This window comes from Topomyia yanbarensis, chromosome 1 (genome assembly GCF_030247195.1).
Source record: "Topomyia yanbarensis strain Yona2022 chromosome 1, ASM3024719v1, whole genome shotgun sequence".
In the NCBI taxonomy this organism is placed as follows: Eukaryota; Metazoa; Arthropoda; class Insecta; order Diptera; family Culicidae; genus Topomyia; species Topomyia yanbarensis.
Window position 1 is genome coordinate 169,350,493 of NC_080670.1, and position 13,581 is coordinate 169,364,073.

The window sequence follows — 13,581 nt, forward strand, 5'->3', positions numbered from 1 at the left end:
AATCTTCCAAAATGCGATAGCTTTCGAGATATTTGGAATTTTGTTCCAACAAAAACAGTTAATTCGTGTGTTTATGCCCTTTTTAAAATTTATTCGCGTGACCCCTTCATAAAATGTCAAAAATCGTTTTAAAGACGCAGAAGAAACTTTTTCAGTGTATTTGGATCTTGGAGAAGCTTTCAACAAAAAAGTTTTCCTAACAACAACTTTTGACATATTTTTTATAATTCATACTATTTGCAGTCAAAAATACAATTTTCTTTTTCAATATGATTCTAAACCAGTGGTGGGAAAATACCGGTTGAGTACCGGTACGGTAAACCAAATTTTCACAAGTGTTTATGTTTCCTTTACATTGTGTGCAGTCTTATCGCTGGTTGTGTTTATACGAGACACGAAAACCAAACCGAGTTTCGTTTACACAGCACCGCGGCTTGGTTTTGATTTTCGTTCACCGGTGCACGAGTATGGGAAGGAAACACGAGAATAACGAAACCAAACTTCGGTTGTGTTGCGGTTGTGTATTCGGGTTGATGTTTAACGGCTGTGCTAGTGCTGCTAGTATTTTTATTAAGAATTCTAAACAAATTTCTTTATAATATTAGGTATTTTTTCGGTAATTGAAAAAATGTCTTCAGACATATTTCTGGTTAAATAAATTACTTTCGTGGTCATAAATGGCGTTCCTTAACTCAATATTGCGACATTTTCATAATGTTTTATCATCAGGAAGTTTGCAATATGGGTATGTTTGGTAAGGGAAACTGACCAAAAATCGAAAGTAAAAGGAAATTTAATAGCCTCCGCTATTTTTATACCTATGATAGCAGATCAATTTAAGATGACGGTATATTCAAGATATTCTGTCATCTAGAATCACGCGACATGGACATTTTAAATATAAGAAATATGTCAAAAGATCGCAAATTGATGCCTGCCGTCATTTAGAATCTGAAATTGCGAGCTATATTCAATTCTACTGGTATTCAATAACGTGTTAATGCTAAAAAATATCATGAAACAAGGGTATTTTTGATATCGAAAAGTTGTGTAGAGATTAAAAATTGTTATTCGTCGTCATTTTACATCCCAATATGGTGTTATTTTCACGACGATTTAGCATTTAAAAGCATGCATATTTAAATAGGCATATATTTCCAAGGAAACGAAATTTGAATTGCGTCGTAAATTCTTTCTGAAATGTAGTAGTTCTCGAGATATTTCAAATTTCGTTTTAACAACGCAATTCTTTTGTTTTATTACGACCTTTTCAGAAGTTATTCGCGTTTCTCCATCAACAATAATAAGTTTTTCAAAAGGCTCATAACATTTCCTGTAACTTTCTCTTTGACATCAAGGTGATATTGTAAAACATTTTAAATTTTTAGCACAAATTTTTGTTTTTGTAAAAAAACCCTCTCGCAGGTTGATGGGATTGACGGTATTGTAAACATCATCAAGCCACAATAGATTCAATAGTTATCTAAATATAAGGACCTTCGCTCTTTTTAGTTTTTATTTGCACCAAGTTCTACTCCTAGAGGCTAATTACTTCTCATGTTAATAATCCACCAAACATTATGACTACTCAGGATTTGATTTATATAAGAAGTCCGCTTCAAGATGTTGATTACAATACGCCTCGATAGTGGTGTGTCGAGGAGGCCGGGAGGGCTGATATGAGCCTTTTATCTGTTCTATACCTTTCCTCTATTTACCAGCTCATAACCAACAATCAACCAGTAACAAATAGATAATTGAGAAAGGATGTGCTATGTGTGGTGATTGGCTATTCAAGTATTAGTAGTGTTTGAAGTACTAATGTATGTCTCATGTGACGATCATAACTTCAGCTGTATCTTGTACCTATCTAATCTATTACGTCTCTCATATATTATCTTTTATTTCTTCTTTTCGAGTCCTATACTGCTATTCTACACCCGCCTTCAGCTGGGTCAACAAAGATGGTGATAGTGAACGTCTTAACACTCACACATTCTCAAACGCGGTCTCAGCGGGAACCTAAAAAAATGCCATCGTGCACGCGATTACGACTCGGTCACGTCCGAAAGTCTATCCTTGATCCTAGAAGCCTAGGTCCATGCCTTCAGCTGGACCAATTAAGAAAATACGCTCATACCTATTAGACAACACGTCTCATGGCGACATGACCGGGAACCCTATCGATATAAACGATCCCACTCTCTGCCAGAATTCTAACCGCGCACTGAAAATTTAATATCAGACTCACGGTTCGCGCGACCATTCAAGAACACACGTTACAAAATCGCGTCAGCGCACAAACGTTAGAGCCCCTCGCGATTTTCCAAGCAACCTACGAACTCGCAAACATGATTACACCCCGGTGATAAGGTGAAAATCTCAGCACTCATAAACTTACCAACACGATCTCAAGCGTCAACCTACAAACTCCCGCGCTCGCGCCATCATGAATCGGGATCGTCCGGAAGTCTCTATCCTCGGTACAAACAATCTAGGTCCTTGTTAATTAATAAAAAAAAATAATAAAATTGAAAAATAACTCCCATATCCACTAGACAAAACGTTCCATGGCGACATGACCGGAAACTCTAGTGATATGGGGTATCTCTCTCCCTGTCAGAATGTGATCCGTACACCGAAAGCTAAAGTTCAGAATGACGGTCCGCGAATATATGAATGGGCGCAGGGTTTCAAAATCGAATTTATACACGCGAAGTCACATACACGCGAGCACACGCGACAAACACGTAAACATACGAACGCTTAAGCCCTTCGCGATCATCTACGTACACCTATGCCCGAGATCGCGTAAACTTGATAACACTCCGGCAATTGTGTGAACGTTTTAGTACTTACGACGTTACAAACGCGGTCTCAAACGCGAACCCGCAAACGCGCGCTATCATGAATCGGTCACGTCCGGAAATCTTTAGCCTTCATTCTAGCAATTTAGGTCCATACATTCAGTTGGACCAATCAAAAAAAAAAAAAAATAAAGCTCATATCCACTAGACCACGCGTTCTACGGCGACATGAATGGGAATTCTAATGATATGTAAGAACCCACTTTCTTCTGGAATCTGAACCGTACACCAAAAATCAAAAATTAAGTATCAGATTCACGGTCCGCGCGCAATCATTCTAGAACACACGCGAATATGCGAAAGGCACACGGTTATGAAATAGAATGTATACACGCGAAGTTCATACACGTTAGCACACGCGACATACAAACGCACACGCGATCGAGCACGTTAACGTACAAATGTTCGAGCCCTTCGCGATGATACACGCGATCGCGAGTCCCTACGCCCGCACATACCTGAACCGTACAATGAATATCACATTCAGAATCACGGCCCGCTACAATTGGCCTAATGCAGTGTTTTTTTGGGCGACATTGCCTGTCTCGTCTGCAAATTGTAGTATGTGATTCTGACGGGGAGCCCTTCCGAGAACCTAGCTCTACAGCTCCAGTAGGACAACTCTCGAAAAAAAAAAAAAATTGTTTTTGTAAAAAATGACACAACATTTATTTCAGTGTATATTTTTTTCGTACAAAAATATTCATTCTCTGAAACTTGTTCTCAAACAGTTTTGCTGTATAAAATACAGTAATCGAACAAAAAAATTGAAATAATGCACGTAGAAATCTTTACGCCCTTTTGAAAAGTTGCTCTTGAGTCAAAATAATCTTACTGATTGTGGAAAATGTTTATTCTTCCATGCCGATGAAACGTGTAAAATTTCATAGGAATCTAAGATGGTCGGTCAAAACTTTAATTATTTTCGGACGGATCTTCGTGGAATTCCTCAGTTGCGTTGTCCTCCACAGGTTGGGGTCATTCGATCTCCCTTCTCTCGCGTTATCGTTCACGTAGATATAGTCATCGGTACTGCTTTCTTGCTCTTCACTGTCAGATATTCTTTTTCTCACGAGTCGCTACTTTTCATCCATCTTCATCTGAATTCAGTTTTTCATTGGTGATGCTGGTTGTTGGTTTGGAGGCACTAGGCGCCATCGTTGTCATTTCGATGTTGGTAATGGCAATTGGTTTCGTGATACTGGGCGATCTTTATTGAGTTAACATTCGTTACTGCCCTTTTCGCAGAAAGGTTGTGATACATGTACCGAACATCTCGGGAATGCCGATCCATTTTTGGAACCGAAATGCCGGTTTTGTATTAAAGAAGCACCGCTATACGTAGGAAAAAGTTTATCTAAGTTTATCTTTAACGGTATCCACTTCTCCGCATTTTGACATGTGTTGTTTGACAACGATAATATTAGTACGCAATGTCAGGTCATGTAGTTTTACTTCAATGGTGTTATCATTTATATATATTCGGATACTGTATAAAACGTCATGACATTCAATGACATATTTCAAGTTGTTCTGCTAAGTAAATGATACTGCTTGGGTAATGATTTTGATAATCTGTACCGTATGTAGTGGAGTAGCACTGCTGTAACGTCATCAATGTTGAGCTTCATCTTAATCCACAACAATTCCACTTCAAGAGTCTTATGACATTTGGGAAAGTCAACAGTAACACAGTTTGCCCGCATCGGGGAATAATTGTCACCAGTGCTGAGTTCCATCACGGTACAGATGGCAAACCTACTAGACAAAAGAGAATGAAACGGTTAGCAGTTAAACCAGTAAGCAATGCCTATTGAGTTACGGTTCTCACTCCAATGAATTGACAACAGTAAGACGGTTCTCTTCTGAATCTCTCACTCATTGGAATCATTACTGAGAGGAATGAAAACTGACCATCATTTTATTTACAATATAAATACGGTTATGACGCCACCTTATTACAAAAAACGAGCTAGTATTAACAAACAGGCAGTTTCGCACAAATAGCTTTGCGTAAAAGAAACAGAAAGGTGAAGGAAAAATCAACAAAGCACCGCATGCTGCCTGAATACAATAGACTGATAACATTTCGTTCACCATACCAATACAAAATAAATGGTATTCAATCTGTCCATCACTTAGCATTGAGCGCTCTCTCTCGCACGGCTTCTCTGAGAGATAGTTAACTGAAACACAATGCGAGGAAAATGGAAATGAAATAACGGTAATTTTTCGATCTCGCCAACATTTAAACACCCCGGTAAGTGAACGTTTGCACCTAAAAATTTACTAACGCAGTCTCAAGCATCAACCTACCACACGCGCAATCCGGATGGGTCTACCCTTGATCCTAGCAGCCCAAACTTCCGTTGGACCAATAGAAATAAAAACTAGATAAGACGTCTACGCGCGACCATTGAAAAACGCGAACATGCCAATGGCCACACGCTTATAAAAATAATGTATCCACACGAAATTACATACACACTAGCACATGCGACAAAAACGTCATCATAAAAACGCTCGAGTCCTTCGCAATCATCCACGCACAACCACACCCATGATCTCGCAAGCAGGATAACACCCCGGTGACTAAGTGAACGGTTTAGCACTTATAAATTCACAAACGCGGTCTCAAGAGTAAACCTCCAAATGTCCGTGTTCGCGTGATCATGGATCGGTTTCGTCCGGAAACCCCTATTTTCGGTCCTAGTAGCAAAAGTCCAATGCCTGCAGGCGGACCAATCAAAAAGACGATACTCATATCCGCTGAACTACACGTTCCATGGCGACATAAAAATCGAATTTATACACATGAAGTCACAAACATGCAATTTCTGTTCGCAAATCATCCACGCAACCTACACCCGCGCTTTCGCAGACATGATAACATCCCGGTGATAACATGAACGTCTTAGCACTTATAAACATTCAAACGCGGATTCAAGCTTGAACCTACCGCCCCCCACACTCGCGTCATCGTCTGGAAGTCTTTATCCTCGATTCCACAAGTCTAGGTCCATGCCTACAATTGAATCAATTAAAAAAGCTCTCATATCCAATGGACAACACGGTTCTTGGCGACATGACCGGGAACTCTAGTGATATGGAGTCAGACTGTGATCCGTACACCAAAAACTAAACATCAGAATGACGGTTCGCGTGGCCATCCAGGAACAGACGCGAATATGTAACTGCGGCTACAAGGTTACGGATTTATTCACGCGACAAACACGTCAACGTACGAAGGCTTAAGCTCTTCGCGATCATCTACGCACGCCTACGTTCGCGATCGTGCGAACTTTATAACATTCCGGTAATAATGTGTACGTTTTAGTACTCACGCAGTTACAAACGCGGTCTCAAACGCGAACCCGCAAACACGCGCGATCATGAACCGGTCACGTCCGGAAATCTTTACCCTCCATTCTAGCAACTTGGGTCCATACATTCAGTTATACCAATCAAAAAATTAAGCTCATATCCACTAGACAACACGTTCCATGGCGACATGACTGGGAACTATAGTGACATGGCAGAACCCACTTTCTTCTAGATTCTGAAATTAATTATCAGATTCACGGTTCGCACGCGGTCATTCTAAAACACACGCGAATATGCGAAAGAAACACGGTTTTAATACTGAATTTATACACGCGAAGTTACATACACACGTGACATACAAACGCACACACGATCGAACACGTTAACGTACAAATGCTCGAGCCCTTCGCGATGATACACGCGATCGCGAAGTCCCTACGCCCGCACATACCTGAACCGTACAATAAATATCACATTCAGAATCACGGCCCGCTACAATAGGCCTAAAGCAGTGTTTTACTGGGCGCCATTGCTTGTCTCGTTTGTAAATTGTAGTATGTGATTCTGACGGGAAGCTCTTCCGAGAACCTAGCTCTACAGCTCCAGTAGGACAACTCTCGAATAAAAAGAAACCTACTGGAAGGTAGCCCGGTTCAGTGTTACGAAATTTCAAAATCAGTTACCTATTTCTGCTTGCGTTTACCGAAACCGCCATTCAGATTCAACGCCTTCCTCATTCATTCACTTTCCAGTTTACTGAAATTTCATGCAGAATCGAATGCTTGAGTGCAGAGGAAATATAAATTCATTCACCAACCAAAGCATTCATTTGTTATTATGTGGACAGTTTCAAGGCAGAAGTTAGCATCTTCTACATTTTCGAGCATAAGGGAACTGCGTAATCTATATTTGGTGCACTTTTGATCAATAATCCCTCTCAGAGCTAGAATAGAAATAAAATTCACTTTTCTTCTGAAACCGAACATGTCCGTACCTGAAAGCGCTGCGTCGGCCGAACGAATGACGATTGAAACGAACCAAAAATTTCATTTATCGCAGCGGGCGTGAATTGAATTTTGTTTTCTTTCAAGTTCAAGCAACGATGTCAATTTTTTAAGCTCTGGCCCGGTTATTTTATGTACTCCTTTTTCATGGACCATGTATGATTAAACTAGGCACGATATCTTGGTTCCAAATCGGTATCAATTGCGTTTTAAAAAATACGGAAGTACCCTAATAGTTTTCCGTCGTTCTTACATACCTATATAATGCTATCGTCCAGAAAAATATATGTAATAAAGCACAGCTCATGAAATAAAGAATGCAAAATTAATCGATCAAATGTAAATATCTTCTGCTTCCATGATTTTCTTCCATGTTTTCAGGTCAACCGATTATGTTTCAGTACCATCAAAGTGAAAACTTTTTTTGTCGTAGGTGTGAAGAGTTGCCCAGACAAACATGATACTGTCACGAACTTAATCCAATACTTATTCTGTTCAATACGTAGCGAGTTTTTAAAAATTGTGGGCCTTTCGTTATTGTTCAATTTGCATCGATATTTGGTCAAAATTGGAGCAGTAATGCATGGCGTCGGGTTTATATGAGCTTGAATCAATATAATTTGCATAATTCATAGGAACATTCCCTTTTTAAAATACTCCCTTCTAAGAATACAAATCTTCATGATTATAAGAGTAGTAGTGATGTAGCCTTTCAACGATCTTGAGTATTTTCTCTCTTATTACAGATTCTTGTTAACGTTATACGAGGTCAGCCTATCATAAAGTAGAGATTTTCCTAACGCAAACCTAAATATCCAAAAAAGTTATATTTTTTGTATGTTATGTCTTTCGTCCATTATGTCTAAAATACATTATGCCTAAAGTATGTACGCCTAATGTCCATATGCCTAAGACTGCCAACAGAGTGAATGCGAGAAGCGATCTGTGAGAAACCTACCAGCAGCAAACAAAATGATGGAGTCAGTATAGAAGCCATGCCGATTGCCAGCTTTCACTACGATATGTTCCATGTGATTTGCTGCAAGCAGGTTTCCCACATTCTAGTGCCAGTATCAGGTTCAGCTCAGCTTCTCGCAACCATTCTGTTGGCAGCCAAACGTCACGTACCCTCCCTACAGTACTTTCTCAAACCTGCACTTCCGCTATACGCATAATTGTCCCATGTTCTACGGGCTGTCCTATATGGGACATGAGACATTTATATGTACATTCTTGTCAGAATCATTTATTGCTTGCAAGAGTTCCTAAGTTATATGAATACATCAGAGATTACCCTGTACGGTGGACAAATGGCTGTTTTCAAATATCAAATATATCCAACAGTGCAATAAAAAACATAACACAAACTTCGACTGAAATAGTACTCTAATAGTTACTGTATGAAATGCCACGATGATTAATCTCAAAATCGATGTGTGCACAGCTGAATACAAATGTTGTCTACACACTGTTCAAGTTCCGAATCGAGCAAATGGAAAGGTGCTGAAGTTGAAGGTTGTTTATTTACGAAAACAGTCAAGGAAGCGTTAACTGAGAGCGTCCGTTTTGTGGGGATTTTTGCATTGTTTTGCTGTAATGTGTGTTGTACAGGTTACTCATGTAGCCAGTCGAAGTATGATTCAGCTTGCTCGCTTTTATATTGTTTACGCTGACAATCCTTTCTAATGCTTGTGGTTTTTTACAAGTTCTGATCCAGCGACAGGTCGTAAACCGCTCGTCTAAAAAACCAGTTGTGTTCCATCCACAAATTATTCTCACTGTCAATAGAATACCAGCAGTTGTCCTGCACGCTGCGAAATCCGTCGAAAAAGAATGTCAGGACTCCACAACACCGCTTTATTTTATTTCCGCAAACCCAAATTAAATATTGGGTAACCTTTTTACCGACATCGAAAGTGACAACTAGTTTCCTTTACTTAAGAAAGTTTATCTGAATGAAAGTAAATGCAAGTTCCATCGTTTTCATTTCCGTACGATCATAACGAACGAAGTACGACCCGTCTAGGTAATGAATGATTCACTAGATAATATCAGTTGAAGCGCCGGGAAGCTTCAGTTTCATTCTAGTGTCACATACAAAAAGTGAAAACTGTTGCCTGACAAAGTTTTCCGTAAATCAAGGCGCAACAACGGCACCAACTGAAACTCTTCCTTCTTCAACGGTGTGCAGGTGGACGATATGTTTATGTACACCTCTCCAATCAGTTTCTAGCAGATCCCCGCTGCCGTACGGTTTTCAACCCGAGTGCTCACAGCTCAGAGCCAAACACAAACAGCTCCTTGTTGATACAAGTATTAATGTACCATGCCTAATGACACTTTAGGCACTGCTCGCTCGTCGGTGTGTAGTGTATGGCATGGCAGCAGCAACGAGCAACCATACCGAGTTCTGTTTGGTTTATTACATGTTTGTATGCATGTCGTCGCAGTTCCACTTCAAACCCGGGGCTGAGTTGAAAAGTTTTTTTTTTATTTTTCAAGTTGGGAAAACTAACGATAGACAGGAAGAATGTACTGTAAGGAAACGGGGTCGTTACAGTTCACGTGAATGTACTCCGCAGTGTAGAGTATTGTATGCGAAATAAGGAAACTTATGGCCTAATGATGGCAGGCGCGTAGTTTGTATGTCTCAAAGTTTATTTAAACAGAGATTGTACTCGTGATGTGTGAATGGACTCCCTTTCTGTTTCCTTTTGGTTGTGTGATGTTTGCATAAAAATGTATAAAAAATTCGCGGCGAACTGAAGTTTCCGGGAACCTCAAGCAATGGGATTTAGTGTACAATTTCAGTAGATTGCGGAAATAACTAGGCACCGTAATCCGTTATTTTGTAAATTGAGGTTAAGCCAAGTACTATATGTTTTAGTCCATTGGTAATATGTTGATTTTTGCGGAGGCTACGGTATTAATCTTTCAGAAAGATCTCCATCCATAATACCAGTAGAAATCAATTGAATGCCACGAAGCAAATGTCAGCCAGCCACTGTTCGTGTATATCAGCAGACCAAACACGAGGAAAATAAAATTAGCGATTGTTTCAACGAATTGAAGCTAGCTAGCGTGGGGTAATTTGATGTTTTGGTTTGAAACTTCTTTTTCCATATCTCATCGGGTTGGCTCTCCTCTGTTCAGGCCACTACTGGTGTACACATTTCGTTTATTTTCTGAACCAGAATAAACTGACAAACGTCCGTGAAAATCGTTCAACAAAGAAAATTTGATTTGATAATCATAAAATTGAAGCCGGCAAATGTTAAACCGAACCCCATGGTAATCGATTTAGGATTTGACATTTTTCTTCATCCGTAACATGCGAACGTGTTTTCCCCACGCATCGTAAGATCCGTGGTACGCGTGAGAGTTCCTATACCCCGTCAGTGAGCATCATATTGACTGCGATTGTTTATTGTTCCTTTGCTCCGGCCGAGCACTGACTTGCTGAGGGGGTTTATTTATAATGAGTTTATTTATAATATACTTTTTTCCACTGTGTCGATTCGCATGGGCGACATCATCTTCGTTGACTTATGAACCAGAGTTATTTATTTACTGTCCACGGGATGGAAGCGTTTCCACTGAACTCGACAGTGCGTAGTTGACTTTATAGTTTCACTGGAAATCGAGGTTAGTAAGGCGTGATGAATGGCTTATAGCCGGGCATCTGACATATCCAAGCAGTACGTCGAACGGAAAAGTATGTAGAAACATGTCCTTTAAAAAGAGTAATATTAAGAAGGAACTCATGTTTAATAAATCTTTTGGGATCTCAATGGAAAGAGTTGTAGTGATGCTTTGGCAGCACGAAGTTTCAGCTTCATTGGAAGAAATTTAAAAAAAAAATCTCTAGCAGTGAGCTAATGAATTTTAGACCTGATTGACACTTTAAAATTGGTACTAACCTAATTAGCATAACCATATGCATAGGAGGTCACCCTTGGTTGCTACTCCGTTATTGACCCGAACCAATTGAGATTGCAAAATGTTCATTGGAACAACATGCTTGGGAATAACATGATGAGCCACATTGTGAAATCTATGTTGACCCCTGTATGCTGATCAATACCGACGCCGGCCACGTTTGAAGGAAAGAAGGGAATGTTAGTCCTATACATGTCGCTGATAAAGACCGAGCACTCCTCTGCATCTCCACATGTATCACGGGAAGGGGAGAGTTGATAGTAAATTTGCCAATAGCGTTATTATGTAACAATTGCTCTGGGTAGTCGGCTGCCGAGAATTTGGGAAACCTCAGTCTATTTTCAACCATCAAAGACAGCGGTCACGATACTCAGTGTGCTCCTGCTTCTGTCCGAGCCAGTGCAAAGCGAACGAAAAAAACAATTTCTTGTGTGCATTGTTAGAAGAACAAAGGAAACCGTTATTTGTATTCTTGGGTGATTTTTCAAGATGACTGAGTCTCATCAACAAAACTTGATTATTCGGCCTAACACAGTGGCGATGCACTTCAGATCTTTTCGCATAAGACCAAGTATTCGTGATGTGGAACATCTGCTGAAGGTGAAAATGCAGCTTCGGTTTTCGGAAGTCACCTCTATACAGCTTGAACACGTCAGGCATGCGGTGCTGAAAACCTTCAACAAATTCGCTCAGGCGAAAAGATTTATTTCGCAGAACAACTTGAAACACGTGCTTGTTTGTGACAACGTTGAAATCAAGATCCCTATATACATGGATAATGGAAATATTGAAGTTAAATTACATGATTTATCTCCACTTAAATGCAAAGTGGCAATTAAAAAATTCATGTCGAATTTCGGAGCAGTGGAATCTATTATGGAGGACACATGGAGAAACTACTTCCCAGGTATTTCAAATGATGTCTTTGTGGTGAGAATGCAGGTAGACCAACCCATTCTCTCCTACCTTACCCTGCAGTACAAAACAGAAGGGGGTGATGCCATTACACAGCGAACTCTTTGTACATATCAAGGACAAACGAATACGTGCCAGTTCTGTGAACAAACGGCACACTACGGACAACCCTGCCCAGAAACCGCTGAGGAAAGCTCACCTGCAGAAAGAAATGCCAACACCCAAGCTCCAATATATTCAACTGAACCGCAAACGGTTGCTAAATTTGTGGCTGCTGTTCAGGCAATAATGACAACTGTAAAAGCTGCGTCAAGTACTTCAAACTTTACAACTAATACCACCAGTGAAGAAACTACCACCAAGGATGGAGTGTTCACATTCGTGACCCACAAGGGCAAGAAACCAGGAAGAACATCTGATTTCGAGTATCAAGACCGTAATCAAGATGCTGATACGGGCGTAAACGACAACGAGAGAGACATGGATAACCCTGAAATTGGCGAGAGAAGGAACATCTGCCCGACGCGAAAAAAGATCTCCGCTCGCAATAGCAAGTTGCGCTCACGGGATCTTACAAGCTCAAAATAAAATGTATTGTAATTTTTATTTTTACATATTGTAAATATATAAAAGACCCGTGGCTCCTCTAAGCTAACGCATTGAGTCGTTTTAAATAAACGAATTAAAAAAAAAATGGGGAAACCTGTCATTTGTCGAATTAATACGATCGTATACAAGAAGTATTTCTGCGCGTCTTAATTTTTTCTTGTGTCAGGTACTATTTTTTAGATAGTTGGAATTGCACATGTGTAATGGTTTCGTAGTAAGATTAATATTAAACTGCAAAAATAGTATAAAACCAGGAATGGGGACTGATTTATTTCCGTAGCATTTGTATAACAGAATGACGATTCTAAGCAAATAATAGAATGCCTATTCTAAGCAATTACTTCTGCGCGATTTGTTTGCTGTTATGATCATTACTGGTTATGCTAAGTAAGTACTAAAGAAGTATAAAAACATGGGATCGTTGATAGAACTACAGTTCTGAGGGAAAATACAGAATACAGTTAATTCAGACAGTATTCCTACAGAAGACAAACCAGCAAAAGGAAAACCAACAAAAAATCTCGAACAGAAAAAAAGCAAGAGTGGAAACGAGTTAGGGCCACAATTAAACAATATCGACCATTTTCGAAATCATAAAAGAATTTCTTCGCGCTGATATGACTGAGAAAAATCGATAACTGGCCTTCGATCCCTCTCGCGAATGGTCAATTCTCAACCCTCATACATGAACGAAGTCAGCACTCCACTCAAACAAGACCATGCGTCCTCCCCACGCACTCCTAATTTCCCGTGGATTAATTCCCCAGTTGGTAAAACAAGCTCCAAATAAACATAAAAATTAGTCTGCTCAGTCCAATGCAATGTCAGCCCGATTGGCATGATCACGTTCTCCCTTACAATGCCATCAAAACAGCGAGCATTTAAAATTGCATACGACAAAATATGTGCAACTTTAAAAATAA

General features: G+C 39.8%; 1 protein-coding gene across 6 annotated transcripts in view; it reads left to right on the plus strand.

Moving 5' to 3' along the window:
- LOC131680733 (active breakpoint cluster region-related protein) overlaps positions 1–13,581 on the plus strand; it is a 131,101-nt gene that overhangs the window by 49,546 nt on the left and 67,974 nt on the right. The gene's annotated exons all lie outside the window — the stretch shown is intronic.